Source organism: Eucyclogobius newberryi, unplaced genomic scaffold, assembly GCF_026437365.1.
Source record: "Eucyclogobius newberryi isolate DKJ021-1_F unplaced genomic scaffold, fEucNew1.0.hap1 SCAF_144, whole genome shotgun sequence".
NCBI lineage: Eukaryota > Metazoa > Chordata > Actinopteri > Gobiiformes > Gobiidae > Eucyclogobius > Eucyclogobius newberryi.
Window position 1 is genome coordinate 119,855 of NW_027315773.1, and position 18,157 is coordinate 138,011.

Consider the following 18,157-nt stretch of genomic DNA (forward strand, 5'->3'; position numbering starts at 1 on the left):
TAAAGTGACAATGCACTGAAGAATTTAGATATTTGTCACCCTTAAAGTCTCAAAATAAAAGTTATGCAATGATTATGTGGGGTTAAAACTTATTTGCTCCACAACAGGGAAATGTTAAGTATCGAACATATTCACGATAAAGAAATGTTAAAATGATGACATAATGAAGTGTGAAGTGAGTTTGAGGCCACAGCTGCTGTTTTAACACCCGCTCTTGCTGTCACTGAGGGGGTACCAGATGGTTCCATGGTGTAATGGTTAGCACTCTGGACTCTGAATCCAGCGATCCGAGTTCAAATCTCGGTGGGACCTGATCCTTTTCATGAAAATTATTCCAAAAATACAGTAAGCACACTCAAGCTCTAACTGAGTCCAGATGACCACAACTGAAGCTTTTCTACAATACAAGATCAGTCCACATTAAAAAAAAAAACTCATGCAAAGATTAACTAACTAACACAAACTTGCAAACTAACTATCAAACAAACTAATTAACAACTAACTATCAACAAACGTATTAAATAACTGACACATTAACTAACTAACTAATTCATTAACTTACTACTTAACCAACTAACTAAATAAATGAATAATACAAATAATAGTTAGTCTGGTAAACCCGTGCACAGTTTCATGTTGTTACATAATAGTAAGTAAGTAAGTAACTAAATTTCATCTGTATAGCACCTTTCACAGACAGAAGTCACAAAGTGCTTCACAAAACACAGAATAAAACGATAAAAACACAAAAAATGTACAGTGAGCAATACATATTCTACAATATACAGTAAAATCAGTCCCTAAAACAAGTGCATTTAAAAGGCTTGACTAAATAAAAAGGTTTTAAGCTGACCCTTAAAAGCAGTAACTGAGTCCAGTGACCGTAGGGAGAGTCCAGTGACCGTAGGGAGAGTCCAGTGACCGTAGGGAGAGTCCAGTGACCGTAGGGAGAGCGGAAGATCGTTCCAGAGTCTGGGGGCAACTGCCTGGAAGGATCTGTCTCCTCTGGTCCCAAAACAGGTGCGAGGAACCAACAACAGTTTCTGGTCCAAGGACCTTAGTGAGCGAGAGGGAGCGTACGGTTTAATCAAATCGATAATGTACGATGGGACCTGACCATTTAAAGCTCTAAAAGTTAAAACAAGAATTTTAAACTGTATCCGGTACGAGACCGGCTCCAGTGAAGGGCTTTGAGGGTGAAATGTGGGCCCTTCTATTTGTGCGGGTCAAGATCCTCGAGTTCTGGACCAGCTGCAGACGAGAGAGCTCTTTCTTGTTAAGACAGGAAAACAAGCTAATACAATAGTCTAAACGTGAAGGCACAAATGCATGAATTATAAGTTCCAGGTCATTTTGAGACACCATTTTCCTGAGCTTAGAGATTTTCCTCAGCTGAATGAAACAGTTCCTCGTCAACAGCTTAGAGTGGTGCTCTAAAGACATGTCTTTGTCAAAGACAACACCAAGTTTCTAAGTTTTGGTTTAGCAGTCTGGCCTAAAACACCCAAGTACTGGTTTATCCCTGGAATGGCATCATCAGGGGCAATAATCAGAGTTTCTGTTTTGTCAGCATTTAGCTGCAGAGTTTTTGTTCAGCCATTGTTTTATTTGCACTAAACAACTGACCAATGATTTCAGCTTCTGGATCTCAGAAGGTTTTAAAGAGCAATAGAGCTGAATATCGTCAGCGAACAGGTGATAGGACACATCACTAAACTCTTTAATGATCATTCCCAGGGGAATTATATAAAGCAGAAATAGGACGGGACCCAAAACGGAGCCCTGAGGAACTCCACACAACAGATCAGCTGAGTCGGACATTATTTGGTTTGCAGCGACACTAAAGCTCCGACCGGATAAATATGAGGAAAACCAATGAAGAACTGACCCCGATAGTCCAATCAGGTCCCTCAGTCTGTTTAACAGGATATGATGGTCGACAGTGTCAAAGGCTGCAATGATGTGACGAGAGTTTGAGGCCACATTCTCAGCTGCTGTTTTAACATTTCAGTGTCGTGCTGTCACTGAGGGTCAGACAGATGGTTCCATGGTGTAATGGTTAGCACTCTGGACTCTGAATCCAGCGATTCGAGTTCAAATTTCGGTGGGACCTGACCTCTTTTACACAGTTGTGTCAAACTCATTTTAGGTCGTGAACTTCAACGCTCAGGCTGGGTCACTTGTTTGGATGTTTTCCTTAAAGAACCTCATTACAGAAGTTAGTTTTCTTGTTGTTAGCTCCACATTAGCGGCACTTTTAGCACAGCTAAAACGCCCACAAAACCATCTCCTTTCTTTCTTCCATGTGTTTCCCAAAACCACACATCTCTTTCCCCGCTCACACTTCTGCTAAAGTCTAGTTTAGTGTCCTTCGTCACTTCTCAGCCCTCGGCACAACGATCCAGCAGCACACACAGCAGCGCTAAGCAGCGTGGGGGAGGGGCAGCTGCTGCAAAGGACTGTGGGACTTGTAGTTTTAGTGATAAAAACACTATATATCAGAAATTAATAAATATAAATTAGAAATGTTTTGCGGGCCGGATTAAAACGTCTGGGGGGCTGGATGCGGCCCACGGGCCACATGTTTGACACCCCTGAGCAGCCAGTCCCTCCCACATTAGCATGCTACTTTAATAGTCATGCACATGCTAATCAGGGTTGCCGAATATAACTGACTTGAATATTGACTGTATTACAGTCAATATTGAGTCTATTATCGTGAAACAGAACTGAAAAAAGGCTGAAAGTCTTTGATGACTTTTAATGCTTCTCAGGAGCCAAGTCACTCTAAAGAAGTCGACAATTCTGATGTTTGGCTAATCCAGGTTTAATTGTCATTTAAGGGGCATTTGATGTAAGGTCCTGGTCTGAAACCTATTTAGCACAACTTATCCTTTTATTTATTTTTGATTTTTTAAAATACAAAGAAAAAGAACAACACAGAACAGAACAAAAGGGAACGACCAGAGAATATTACTATGATATTACTATTGTGTACAGGTTTTTACAATTTTGTCATTTTTACTTTATTGTATTTATACCTCTTGTACATATAAATGATAGTTTTACACCAATCGAGTAGGTATTTGTGGCATACATTTATGCATACATTACACAAAAGAAACTACTTTTTTGACATCCTAAACATGATTCAACAAAATAAAGTTGCTCTCATATATTTTCATTTGTGAAATAAAAAAATTGTCCCGTTCCATGAGGATTTTTCTTTTTCTTCAGTTTTTGCTGTGTCATTTCCTACAGTGATGTCATCAATTACAAACAGGAAGTGAAATCATAAACCTTAAAATGAGCTATTCTGAGATAAGAGTTTTGATCATTTTTAGCACCATTCTGAATACATAAAACCTAACTGCATTTTAGTTCAATTAAAAGCACTTTAAACGACAGTATGAATGAATCAATGTGCAATAAAAACAAATGACAGCCACACAAATAAACCAAGTGTGACACAACAGGCCATAAAAACCTGCTTGTTTGCGGTCGGGGGACACTTCAGAGGGCCCTCGGTCTGGAAACGTCAAACCCTGAGGTCACGCCGGCCATAATTCCACCGCACGTCCTGCTCTTAAGTCCATGTTGACCCCTGCTCCGTCACTGACCGAGACCTGTGAACTTCCGGGGGCCGCGGGGGAAAAGGCTCCAGAAGGAATTCCTCTGCTGGGATCAATAAAACAATAAGCAATAACACGACACTTTGATACATGTTATGTTTGGGTGGTCCTGGGAAAAGGCTCGAACCGCATGCAAAAGAAGCTAAAACGGAAGTTAAAAGCAGCCGTCCGGGAAATGGATCGCGTAAGAGTGAAAAAAGTAAAGAAAAGGACACCAACTGGACAAAATATCAGATTTATATTTTGAAGCTGGACAAAATATTTAGTCATCCACAACAAAATTAGAAAAACGAGTGCAATAAATACAGTTGCTCAACTCATTTTGTATTGCTTTTATCACAATCGACTCTTTGTTCTGTTACAATCTTAAAGACGTTACTCAAAAAGAAGTACGACATCTCTACGATGCACAATTTATTTTAATTTTTTTCTCTTTTTTCTCATTTTCTTCTTTTTTCCCTTTTTCCCTTTTATTTTTCTCTACTTTTAATTTTTTTCTTCATTTTCTTTTTTTCTCCTTTATTTTATTTTTTTTTTTTTTTTTCACAATGCACAATTTCATTAAAAAGTCACTTGTCTTTATTCTTGATGTCTGAACCAGCTCATTTTCAAGTCACCGTGATCTGTCTTCAGACCGACATTGACCATTGTTGCCGTGGCAGCGCAGAGTCATTGTCGTTATCTTGAGTCTTTTCGTCCGCTCTGGAAAAGTGAAACGTAATGTTGTGCGGTATTATCTCCTCCAGAGAGGTCAAACACGCTTTTAAACGTGCTCCGCTCCATGAAGGTTTGACGGCTGGAGTTGACCATTTGTTGACAGTAAACGACGTGGACATAAGGAGGAGCAGAGGGTCATCAGAGGGTCAGCTGAGGGTCATCTGAGGGTAATCAGAGGGTTATCTGAGGGTCATCTGAGGGTCATCAGAGGGTCAGCTGAGGGTCATCAGAGGGTCAGCTGAGGGTCATCTGAGGGTCATCAGAGGGTCATCTGAGGGTCATCTGAGGGTCAGCTGAGGGTCAGCTGAGGGTCATCTGAGGGTCAGCTGAGGGTCATCTGAGGGTCATCTGAGGGTCAGCTGAGGGTCATCTGAGGGTCATCTGAGGGTCAGCTGAGGGTCATCTGAGGGTCATCTGAGGGTCAGCTGAGTAGCAGTGACTTCCGATGATAAACTTCACTTCAAGGCAGTGATCCACTTCGTCACAGGGTTCAGACGGTCCATTTACTGTGTGTCCTTCTGATTCTCTTAACTGTTCAAGGAAAAGCCTTTTTACAGCAATATTACAGCAATATTACAGCAATATTATAGCAATATTACAGCAATATTACAGCAATATTATAGCAATATTACAGCAATATTACAGCAATATTACAGCAATATTACAGCAATATTATAGCAATATTACAGCAATATTACAGCAATATTACAGCAATATTACAGCAATATTATAGCAATATTATAGCAATATTACAGCAATATTACAGCAATATTATAGCAATATTACAGCAATATTACAGCAATATTACAGCAATATTACAGCAATATTATAGCAATATTACAGCAATATTACAGCAATATTATAGCAATATTATAGCAATATTACAGCAATATTATAGCAATATTACAGCAATATTACAGCAATATTACAGCAATATTACAGCAATATTACAGCAATATTATAGCAATATTACAGCAATATTACAGCAATATTATAGCAATATTATAGCAATATTATAGCAATATTACAGCAATATTATAGCAATATTACAGCAATATTATATCCATATTACAGCAATATTACAGCAATATTATAGCAATATTATAACAATATTACAGCAATATTACAGCAATATTACAGAAATATTATAGCAATATTATAGCAATATTATATCAATATTACAGCAATATTACAGCAATATTATAGCAATATTATAGCAATATTACAGCAATATTACAGCAATATTACAGCAATATTATATCAATATTACAGCAATATTACAGCAATATTACAGAAATATTATAGCAATATTATAGCAATATTATATCAATATTACAGCAATATTATATCAATATTACAGCAATATTACAGCAATATTACAGCAATATTATAGCAATATTCTAACAATATTACAGCAATATTACACTGATGCGAGCAGCTGAATTCTGTTTTTAGAAAATGGCCACACAACGTATTTGTGTGAAGAATCGCTAATATCGCTAATATCGCTAATAGGTGACGGGGCTGAAGCTCTTGAAACTCAAATGCGGGACACACAGAATGACTCAAATAGGAATAAAATGACACTTTGACAAAGCTGATGACGCTCAGTGGTGGAAGAGGTCAGTTTTGTTACTTAAAGGCGCAATGGACGATTTTTCGGCGATTTGAGAACTCAGGCGGAAGTGCACATGCCACTCCCCCGTGTTGACTGATACAACACACACGTGTGTTTGTTTATTAGCGCAACGGATCGCATCTCATCGCTCGTCTCCCGTAGATTTCTGTCCACTTCTGCGTCAGCTGCGTCTTTCTCCGTCTTCATTTTGCCCCGTACACTGAGGGAACTATATTATGATAGATCCATGCGCTTAGACACGCGGAAACGCGCTGCTCTCATGGGGACGAGCCGCACGCGGCTGCAGGTGAGCGGTTGATGCGTTTTATGATTGATACGTGGCAGGACTAATCGACTGTCCACGCCACGAGGAAATAAGACTCAGATTTGGGCCAAAAAAATCGTCCATTCAACATCTAAGAAAACGTACAGTATTGATAAAAGTACAGTAATAGTAAAAGCAGTTTTTATTTGATTTTGAAATGTTAAAATGTTGTTGACGTTTGGTAGCAATTCTGCAGCAATTTTGAATAATTTTAAACATGTTCTAGTGAATTTGATGTGTATTTGTGTGACACAAGATGTCACAGTGAATGTGCTGAATGTAACTTCAAAAAAACATGGAAAGTGATTTATTTTCAGTCGAGAGCAGAAAGTACAGATGCTCTCAATCGTGGTGAAGTAAGAGTGAAAAGTATTCTCTGTATTAATGATTTAAGTAAAGTACAGCCGTAGGATACATTTACTTTGCCTAATAACAAAACCATAACTTGTTTCAAATACTATTCTGTTTGTGTGATTGCTTCTGTTTCGAGACATTTCGCTGCAAAGTGACAACAACTGCCTGTAATTATGTTCAATTTGTACTTTCTGTTGCCGTAACGTTTTGTACAGCTGTGTTTGTAGTTTGAGTGTTGATCGTCACGTTCTTGCCGTCTTTATCAGAGCCTTATCTGTGTTTATCTTTTGTTTAGTCTGGTGGCACTTCCTCTTTGTCCCGGTCACTGGATGTTGATGGCGAACACACCAGCGCAGTGCTGTTTGTTCTGCTTTGAAAACACAGCCCTCGCGTTAGCTTTAGCTGCTAATTGGCCTTCAACCCCAGTAGCATCGTTTATTTTCCTCTGCGCCACAGTGGCCCTCGCCCTGCTGTGTGTCCTCACGTCACCCCCTCCCCCCAACACTGCACAGAACACTGCACAGAACACTGCGCTTAACACTGCACAAAACACTGCCAAGAACACTGCACAGAACACTGCGCTTAACACTGCACAAACACTGCATTTAACACTGCCAAGAACACTGCACAGAACACTGCATTTAACACTGCACAGAACACTGCACAGAACACTGGAAAGAACAAGGCAAATAACACTGCACTTAACACTGCACAGAACACTGCATTTAACACTGCACAGAACACTGCACAGAACACTGCATTTAACACTGCATTTAACACTGCACAGAACACTGCACAGAACACTGGAAAGAACAAGGCAAATAACACTGCACTTAACACTGCACAGAACACTGCATTTAACACTGCACAGAACACTGCACAGAACACTGCATTTAACACTGCACAGAACACTGCACAGAACACTGCATTTAACACTGCATTTAACACTGCACAGAACACTGCACAGAACACTGGAAAGAACAAGGCAAATAACACTGCACTTAACACTGCACAGAACACTGCATTTAACACTGCACAGAACACTGCACAGAACACTGCACAGAACACTGCATTTAACACTGCACAGAACACTGCACAGAACACTGGAAAGAACAAGGCAAATAACACTGCACTTAACACTGCACAGAACACTGCATTTAACACTGCACAGAACACTGCACAGAACACTGCATTTAACACTGCATTTAACACTGCCAAGAACACTGCACAGAACACTGCGCTTAACACTGCACAAAACACTGCCAAGAACACTGCACAGAACACTGCGCTTAACACTGCACAAACACTGCATTTAACACTGCCAAGAACACTGCACAGAACACTGCATTTAACACTGCACAGAACACTGCACAGAACACTGGAAAGAACAAGGCAAATAACACTGCACTTAACACTGCCAAGAACACTGCACAGAACACTGGAAAGAACAAGGCAAATAACACTGCACTTAACACTGCCAAGAACACTGCACAGAACACTGCGCTTAACACTGCACAAAACACTGCATTTAACACTGCACAGAACACTGCACAGAACACTGCATTTAATACTGCAAATAACACTGCATTTAACACTGGAATGAACACTGAAGAACACTGGACGATCACTGCACATAACACTGCAAAGAACAATGCAAAGGACACTGTAAAGAACACTGGAAGAACACGGAAAAGAACACTGCATATATCACTGCAAAATACACTGCAAATCAGACTTTTTGTCTTTCCTGGGACTTTGGTGAAATACTTCATTTTAAACGATGAGTCATGAAGGAATTCCATCTTTCCATGAATTGTAAACGATTAATGAGGCCAACATGATATTAAACCCACTGGCACGACATGTGACGCGACATGTGACGCGACATGTGACACGACACCTCTTAAAGCTGAGGTACTTTTCTGTAAAGAAGTCTATTTTGTGTTCCCCCCCTAAAGAGTATATTGTAAAAACCACTGCACGCCGTCTGCAACGAATAATAAAGTATCTTATGTCTCGTCAACTAGGAAGTCAGATGAAAGCAGCGCTCTGATTGGCCGTGCTTGGGTGGTCCGCCACAGTTTCACTTTGCTGTCAGAGAAATGCATGTGAACACGAACAATGTGCCAAAGGGTTTGTGAGCGGTGAACCTACTTCCGGCGTGAAAATCAGGCGCCGCAGCTTTAAGAGGAGCATCGCGCGCACACGTCCGGGCGCGTGCAGGAAAGTCGTGCGTGTGGGCGTGTACACGAGCATCTCCGTGCTTGGGAGCGGTGCAATTGGGCTGGTGTGAGTGCTCTCCTGTGTATAAGTCATCGTTATTGCATTTGTCAGTTCACAGTCTGGTTGAGACTCGATGGCTCTGGCGTTGGGGGCCGGACCCCCGCTGGGGCCCGGGGAGGCAAGACCAACTCCGGAGGAAGTTGACCCGTGACCTTTCTTCAGAAGAGTGACAGGACCCCGGCGGCCCTTTGACCTCTGGGGTTCAGCCAATCGGTGAAGCGTGACCCGGCCGAGGGGGCGGGGCTCATTGTCAGGTGGGCGGGGCAGAGGAAGTGCGGTCTTTTCTCCTCACATTCTGCACATACCGAGAGTCGCAGTGAGGAGGAAATGCCTGAGGAATCTCCAATTCTTTGCAATTATAACGTACTAATGACTTCACTTAAGACTTAAACGGTTTTCCTACAATAAATACAATAAATAAAATAACATAAATAAAATAGATAGAATAAATTAAATAGAATAAATTAAACAAAGTAAATAAATAAAATACAATGAATACAATAAATGCAATAAATACAATAATATTAAAATAAAATAAATAAAATAAATAAAATAAATAAAATAAATAAAATAAATAAAATAAATAAAATAAATAAAATAAATAAAATAAATAAAATAAAATAAAACAGCTGTTACATTTTTTTATTTTTAACCCAAGCACATTTTAGAATCACCTAAAAAGCAAAACTGATGATAATTATTTTATAATTCATCTCTGTTATCACTAAGCAATTTTACACACATTTTCCGAGCTCGTAAAGGGAACTACATATGGACTCGGGGGCAAACGAGTGCAGTGCAACATCATTTAAAAGAGTTTGCGAGCTCATTTGAGGCATGTGTAATAATGATACTTGTATTTGCAGTTTAAACCTGGATGTACTTTGGTTTGGACCCAGGCCTGTAAAAGGTGAGTATTGGTAAAAATAAAAGGAAACTGTTTTCTGTCTGATGAATGTTAATGTGCAAAAAGCCCCAGTTTGACCAGATCGTCTCCATGAGCGCTGTGCTCATACAGCGTTACTATGTCAACAACTGCTTTTGTACTGTAACAAAAAGTCCACATTTTATATTATTCCATATTGATCGATGATGATTTTTAACAATCTGTCGAGCGATGTTCAGTGAGCGATAACGCAACATAAAAACACATGTTGTTTTTACAGTGATGCCTGACCACCAAATGTGGCTGTAAAATATTGTCTTTCCTTATTTTTTTAAATTCCAGACATCGTGGTTTGGATCCATAACAGTGTGTGCAGCTCTTATAATAAAATATGTCATGAAACTATTTATTAACAGGTAAAGTTTGATCTGGTTGAGCTGGTTGAGCCTCAGAGTCACACATGCAAATGGCTCACGCTGCTTCTATTTTCAACCTCTTTTTGACTTTCATGTGAACTTTTACAGTTTGTGGGACGAGCTTCATTAACTTTTCATCCAAACGTCTTTCAGCTGCTCATTCAGGCTCGTTTATGAGTCTCAGTTTGAATGGATTCAGCTGTTGTGGTTCTTTTGGTCCAAATTATGTCTGTCTTTTTATGCTTCTTCATGTTGGCACCTCCATGTCTGTGAGAGCGTCCTCTCTGTGCTCTGAGCGTCCTCTCTGTGCTCTGAGCGTCCTCTCTGTGCTCTGAGTGTCCTCTCTGTGCTCTGAGCGTCCTCTCTGTGCTTCCTCTCTGTGCTCTGAGTGTCCTCTCTGTGCTTCCTCTCTGTGCTCTGAGTGTCCTCTCTGTGCTCTAAGTGTCCTCTCTGTTGCTCTGAATGTCCTCTCTGTGCTTCCTCTCTGTGCTCTGAGTGTCCTCTCTGTGTTCTAAGCGTCCTCTCTGTGTTCTGAGTGTCCTCTCTGAGCGTCCTCTCTGTGTTCTGAGTGTCCTCTCTGTGCTTCCTCTCTGTGCTCTGAGTGTCCTCTCTGTGCTTCCTCTCTGTGCTCTGTGCTTCCTCTCTGTGCTTCCTCTCTGTGCTCTGAGTGTCCTCTCTGTGCTCTAAGTGTCCTCTCTGTTGCTCTGAATGTCCTCTCTGTGCTTCCTCTCTGTGCTTCCTCTCTGTGCTCTGAGTGTCCTCTCTGTGCTCTGAGCGTTCTCTCTGTTGCTCTGAATGTCCTCTCTGTGCTTCCTCTCTGTGCTCTGAGTGTCCTCTCTGTGTTCTAAGCGTCCTCTCTGTGTTCTGAGTGTCCTCTCTGAGCGTCCTCTCTGTGTTCTGTGTGTCCTCTCTGTGCTCTGAGTGTCCTCTCTGTGCTTCCTCTCTGTGTTCTGTGTGTCCTCTCTGTGCTCTGAGTGTCCTCTCTGAGCGTCCTCTCTGTGTTCTGTGTGTCCTCTCTGTGCTCTGAGTGTCCTCTCTGTGCTTCCTCTCTGTGTTCTGTGTGTCCTCTCTGTGCTCTGAGTGTCCTCTCTGTGCTCTGAGTGTCCTCTCTGTGCTTCCTCTCTGTGTTCTGTGTGTCCTCTCTGTGCTCTGAGTGTCCTCTCTGTGTTCTGAGTGTCCTCTCTGAGCGTCCTCTCTGTGTTCTGTGTGTCCTCTCTGTGCTCTGAGTGTCCTCTCTGTGTTCTGAGTGTCCTCTCTGAGCGTCCTCTCTGTGTTCTGTGTGTCCTCTCTGTGCTCTGAGTGTCCTCTCTGTGCTTCCTCTCTGTGTTCTGTGTGTCCTCTCTGTGTTCTGTGTGTCCTCTCTGTGTTCTGTGTGTCCTCTCTGTGTTCTGTGTGTCCTCTCTGTGTTCTGAGTGTCCTCTCTGAGTGTCCTCTCTGTGTTCTGAGTGTCCTCTCTGAGTGTCCTCTCTGTGTTCTGAGTGTCCTCTCTGAGTGTCCTCTCTGTGCTCTGAGCTTCCTCTCTGAGCGTCCTCTCTGAGTGTCCTCTCTGTGTTCTGAGTGTCCTCTCTGAGTGTCCTCTCTGTGTTCTGAGTGTCCTCTCTGAGTGTCCTCTCTGTGCTCTGAGCTTCCTCTCTGAGCGTCCTCTCTGAGAGTCCTCTCTGAGCGTCCTCTCCGAGCGTCCTCTCTGTGCTCCGTGCGTCCTCTCTGTGCTCCGAGCGTCCTCTCTGTGCTCTGAGTGTCCTCTCCCAGCGTCCTCTCTGTGCTCTGAGCGTCCTCTCTGAGCGTCCTCTCTGAGAGTCCTCTCTGAGCGTCCTCTCCGAGCGTCCTCTCTGTGCTCCGAGCGTCCTCTCTGTGCTCTGAGCGTCCTCTCCCAGCGTCCTCTCTGTGCTCCGAGCGTCCTCTCTGTGCTCTGAGCGTCCTCTCCCAGCGTCCTCTCTGTGCTCCGAGCGTCCTCTCTGTGCTCCGAGCGTCCTCTCTGTGCTCTGAGCGTCCTCTCCCAGCGTCCTCTCTGTGCTCTGAGTGTCCTCTCCCAGCGTCCTCTCTGTGCTCTGCCTGTGTGGCGCAGGTCAGGTCCACTTCCTCCTGTGGTCCCAGTTAGCATCACCGTGACCCCGACAGCAGCAGAAACAGGCTAACGCTAATTACAGAGCGGATTAGACATAATATTAGCCTCGGAAAACAGGAGTAAGTGGCCAAAAACTATCACTGTGGGTTTTACAGTTCCTATCAGAATAAAAAGGGCCATAACTGTGTCAATTTAAAGAGTACGACCAATCCGTTTGCAAATGTCCCTTTTTTTCTAGAGGCACTAAAACTTTTACCATCCGTCACATGTCATGGCGCGGGGACAGATGTACGTGTTGTTTGGCTGACATTTTACACATAAAATGACGTTACATCTTATACGTTTTGTTGGATACCTAGCATACACAGCATTTCCATGAATATGCACGTTCATAAACCGCTTAAGGATGAAGTGAAGGCAACGTGAGGGCAGAAAATGATAAGAAAGACGTTTAACGGAGCAGTTAAAACAGACCTAATATTCAATCTCCAGGTACGTAATGCAGTAAAGATCATACCTACAACAATAGACCATGATAAATGTGTATTACAAAATAAAATAAATAAAATAAATAAAATAAATAAAATAAATAAAATAAATAAAATAAATAAAATAAATAAAATAAATAAAATAAATAAAATAAATAAAATAAAACAAAACAAAATAAAACAAAATAAATAAAATACAATAAATAATAAAACAGCTGTTACATTTTGACTTTTGCTTTATTTTTTTAACCCAAGCACATTTTAGAATCACCTAAAAAGCAAAACTGATGAAACTTATTTTATAATTCATCTCTGTTATTACCAAGCAATATTAGTACTTCATTTGAATACCACAAGTGATGTAATAAAGTCAGATACACACATTTTCCGAGCTCGTAAAGGGAACTACATATGGACTCGGGGGCAAACGAGTGCAGTGCAACATCATTTAAAAGAGTTTGCGAGCTCATTTGAGGCATGTGTAATAATGATACTTGTATTTGCAGTTTAAACCTGGATGTACTTTGGTTTGGACCCAGGCCTGTAAAAGGTGAGTATTGGTAAAAATAAAAGGAAAGCTACATTTTACATTACTGCTCCTGAAATCTCGCTAAATAAATATACGTCATCGGCTTGAACGTGGAAAATACCTATTGTTGATGAAGAGGAGATGAAGAGGCTGAAGGGGCCGATGGTTCTGCTGCTGCAGGGTTGAGAGAGGCAAAGGTAGCGCAGGGACACGAGGACGAGCTGAGCAACAACATGCAGCGTCTGAGGGTAAATACAGTTTGTTTAGTCTTCTTTTTTCTTTCTTTTTATCAATCAATATCAGTCTTTTTTTTTCAAGCTTGTTCAGCCTTCACAAATTCTTTCTTACAATAACGCCGCAGTAAACAACGTGTACACTTATAATGGCAGAAAATGAGTCGAAAAATATTCTTTTGCTGTATATTTGACATTCTTATAAACGATTTACAGAATTTTTGACATCAGAGTGATTAAAACAAGAACATTTTAACAACATAAAACAACAAAAATGACAAGACAAAAGGGCAGCACCAGAGAGTACACAAGATTAGTTCAGCGATAACGTTTGAAAATAAGGGGGTGTCAAGTCCAAAGACAACAACACATTCACATTTCCATGGTGATTTATGAGGGAAGTTGGATTTATTGAATGTGTGATAAAATGGACAATAATGAACAAAAGAATAATACTTTAAATTATGTTTCCACAGACGTTTTGCATCTTCCAAACAAAACATTTACAGCTTAAATCTGCAACTGTAAGAGACACGAGACTGGGTCCACGAGAGCGACGCGGGATGAGAATTTTACATCATTTATTACAAATAAAAAGAATAAATACACTTTTGACTTGTTTGATGGAATATTTTTGCTGCGATTGCGCTGCTTTTTTTTGGAACTACAGCCTCTCAACACGCGGTTTGTGACGCACAGTGTGAAAACAAACCTCACAAGACAGTTTTCCTCATGTGTGCACGATCATGTGACTTCATCTTGTCCCATCTCCTGTTACTTTACCTCCCAGCTGAAATCCAACAATCTTTTTTTTCTTTTTTTTTTTCAAATATTGAATTTTTTCCAATTTTGTAAACAAATTGATCAAACCAAACACACATAGAACAGAACACAAAACAACCAGAGAGAACAAAATGTCATAAAAACAAGTAAACTTCATCCAAACATAAATACTGAATTAAAACAAAGGTCCCATTTAGTCTAAAGTCTATTGAATTTTCTTACATTTTCAAATTGAGTCTGAATGTCATTTCCCCCCCATTTGTCTAATGTAACATATTTTACTTTATTTCATGACAAAAATCTATTACAGACCCTTTTACACCATAAATGTGGAATAATCCTGGCAAAATAACTACACATTTACGGAGAAAACTAAAATGGTGGCAGAACTTTCACAAGAAAAATAACATATTGTGCACTTTTAAATTACAGTGACTCTCAAAATTACACCTATACCTGTTGTAAATTGCTGTAAGGGATTTGAACGAGTTGTTGGGGGCGGCATTGTCAGGACGGGGGCGGGGCAGCTTCGGCGGGACCACAGCATCAGGGGGCGTTGTCGGCAGGATGCAGGTGTGTGTTTGCTACAACTTGTGTCATCCATTTCTTTGTGACGGCCTTTTTTCCCGCCTCCAAACGCACACTCCAAAGGTCTGCGCTGATCGTGTCCACGGCAGGAGTTTTGAGGCCGAAAAACGTTCTAAAATTAAGTGGGATAGCAATGTCAAAAACAGTCTGCAGTGCTTTATCCAATCCCCTCTCCAATAGTCTGCATTTCCCTGTGAGTAATGCGCACTCTGACATGGTGTTATGAAGCAACGAGACACACTTTCCCAACAGAAGTCCCTCCATACATGTGATCCCGTTTTTTCCCACTCTCCATCATCCAGAACAAACACAATCATTTTGACTGTGCCGGGAAGTCTCTTATGTAACTTCACACAACTGATAAAAGACAGATTTGCCAATGTAAATTAATCAATTGGAAGGATTGGACTCGGATTTCCTCCTCGAACGAGACGTCGCGTACACAATCGCCACAAGTACACCATTTCCAAAGACGTTATCCTTCTAATTATTGACCGGAACCCACCCGGCCCATGGAAAGTGTCCGTCTCCGCACTGTTGTTTACTATTATTCACCATAAGACACAATGGAGCGCGTTGGCATCACGACCGAGGGTGATTCAGACGTTCCTCGCCGCGCGCAAACGGCCGTGAATCACCCCTCTGTTCTCGGGACGGGCCCGGTGACGAGGTGGTCCATCTCCCCCGTCGATGGCGCGGGACGTGAATCGGGGGCACGGCTCGATCTGCGAGGCAAAGCGGGCCGTCGCACCGGGTCTATTTTTACACGACGGCGTTCGATCGGGAGCGAGCCACGAGGGGCTTCGGAGAGCTGAGTCAGCCGTAGTAATTACATCCCCGCAATCAGAGCCCAGCTAAAAATATGGCGCTTTTGCGGAGGCCCCGTTATAGACGCAGGTGAGGAAGGACGCGGGGGTGCTCCGTTCACAAAAGCAAGGGTCGTTTCCAATGTTGTGTAAAAGTACCTAGACACGTATGAACACATTTCCTTTGTTCCTGTCTGTTGTTTTTATGTGTATTCGTGGGCTTCAGGTTCATTTTTGAAGACTTTTCTGCTTTTGGAAAATGTATTTGTTTTGAATGATCAGTTTCCAGAGATAACTTTCATCACCCACTGTCATTATGAAATCAAACTGAACTAAATAGGTGTCTTTTATTCTGTTTATTGTGAGGTTTTGAGGACTTTTGCCCATTCAAAATATGATTTAATAATATACATGCAATATTTTTCATCATTCTGAACATGTGAAATCTCTAATATTGACGTAATAATAATGATAATGTGTTTTGCTGCTTTTACACTTTTGCGCATCATTCTTTACTTCCATAGGAGGAGTGTCGGCTGTTGCCACGGCAGCCCTGGGGCAAACTGACAGGAGCGAATCGGCGCCATCGTTCACTCATTCACCAGGTTCGTACGGGTAAGGTGGGCGTCGCTGGTGGTACGCAATGTTTAGTGTGATTTATTCTTATTTTTGTCTTCCTTTAGATGCTTTAGTCCCAGTTTAGACCTGAATCAATCTTACTTAAAGATATTGTACTTCTTGAGTGTTTTTGGATACCATACTTTCACTCCTTCTTAGGTAAAAAATGGTTTAAAGTACAGTAAAAGTTTTATTTCCTTCTCCCACTGTGAGTAAAAAGCTTTATGTTGACATTATTTAATGCTTTGAACATGTTTCTTGCCCCGCTTTTTCAGACATTAGTTTGTTTTTCAATTTTTGGTGCATTTCATCATTTGAAAATACCCGATTTTGTCCATTAATGAATGTTTTCGGACCAATACTTTATACCGTTACTTGAGTAACTTCATTCTGAAGTAACAGTTACTTCAATAAAACGTTACTTTCCCCTCCTCAGGTTATAGACCTGGTTTAGAGCTGGCGTGGAGGTGAATTGGTCTAACATTTATTGCTCAATGTAACTTTTTGAATCATTTTTAGAACTTTGTTGAACACCTGTTTATGTCATGGAGTGAAACAATTATTCAAGAAGTCATCAATATCCTCCAACCAATTCAGGCCTTTATCTATAAACTATAAAACAAATGCTGAAATTAACATGAAATACAGCACTGGAGCTACATCTATTTAATACCTATAGAAAACACTTCAAACCACCATATGCCGGCGACAGTTTTGACGGAGCAGCACCGACCGCGGACAGGAAGAAGGGCGAGAGAAAGCTTTTAAACCTCTAGATATTCATCCGCATGTTTCAAATGGAGCCAAACAATGCTCATTCTTCTGGGGACCACACAGTAAAAGGCAGAACAGTGGTAGGTGGCAGAAGGTGGGACGGCGCGTGACAGTTTGGGGGGGAGGGCGGCGAGGTTAGGCTACTGTTAGTGGCTCCGCTGAGTGACACTTGGATAGGGGCGACGGCAGGGGGGCGACAGGGGGGCGGGGGCGGCCGGATAATGGCGTCAGGATGCGGGTGTGCTGCACTGCGGGCGGCACTTTCATGATCGTGAGACGTTTACTCACCAGTACCTCAAGTATCACATACATTCTGTTGGAGTAAAAGTACTGACTTCAAATGTTACTATTACTGTAAAAATGAAAGTGTTTTGCACAGATGTGATGAATGTTAAAGAGTGAAATGTGGTGATTTCTAAATGACATTTGTGTATTTTTGTTTGCTCAAAGCTGCGACTTGAACTCAAAACCTTTCGGCAATATGTTACTATAAATCTTAAAAGAATACTGAAAGCTTTTTTACTCTGTTTAAAAGATGTTGCGGAGTAGAAATTACAGAAACTCTCAAGAGAGAAGTAAAACTGATGTAAATAGAGTGTTTATTTTACCGTTGTTGTTATTAGTATTATTTTGTCTTACGCTAGATGTTTTTATTTTATTTTATCCCTCCATTCCTTGTTGGGAAATGAGGTTTCTGTCTATAGGAGTTTTTGTTTATAAGAGTTTTTGTTTATAAGAGTTCTTCTATTAAGAGTGTTTCTTTTTCCTCTGTATCTACTGCGTTGCAACAATGAAATTTCCCCATGTGTGGACAATAAAGGAATATCTTATCTTAAAAGTAATAAGTAGCTACTGTAAAATTAACTTTTATGTATCTGTACAGTACTTTTACTTTTGTACTGTGATACTTTCCACCACTGTTGCACTGATGCCACTTGAATTGTATTAAAGGTGAATAAATGAATAATATACTTTCTGGATTCAGGGTCGTGATATTGGCCTCTGTTGTGATTGATAAAAACTGAAAATCACATACGGTTTT

The 18,157-nt window shown here is 41.1% G+C and overlaps 2 non-coding genes across 2 annotated transcripts; both read left to right on the top strand.

Annotated features, from left to right (window-relative positions):
- Positions 1–240: 240 nt before the first annotated feature.
- On the top strand, positions 241–312 carry trnaq-cug (transfer RNA glutamine (anticodon CUG)). Its single transcript has one exon. It is a non-coding gene; the product is annotated as a tRNA-Gln (tRNA).
- Positions 313–2,041: 1,729 nt separating this feature from the next.
- Positions 2,042–2,113, top strand: trnaq-cug (transfer RNA glutamine (anticodon CUG)). Its single transcript has one exon. It is a non-coding gene; the product is annotated as a tRNA-Gln (tRNA).
- Positions 2,114–18,157: the final 16,044 nt, after the last annotated feature.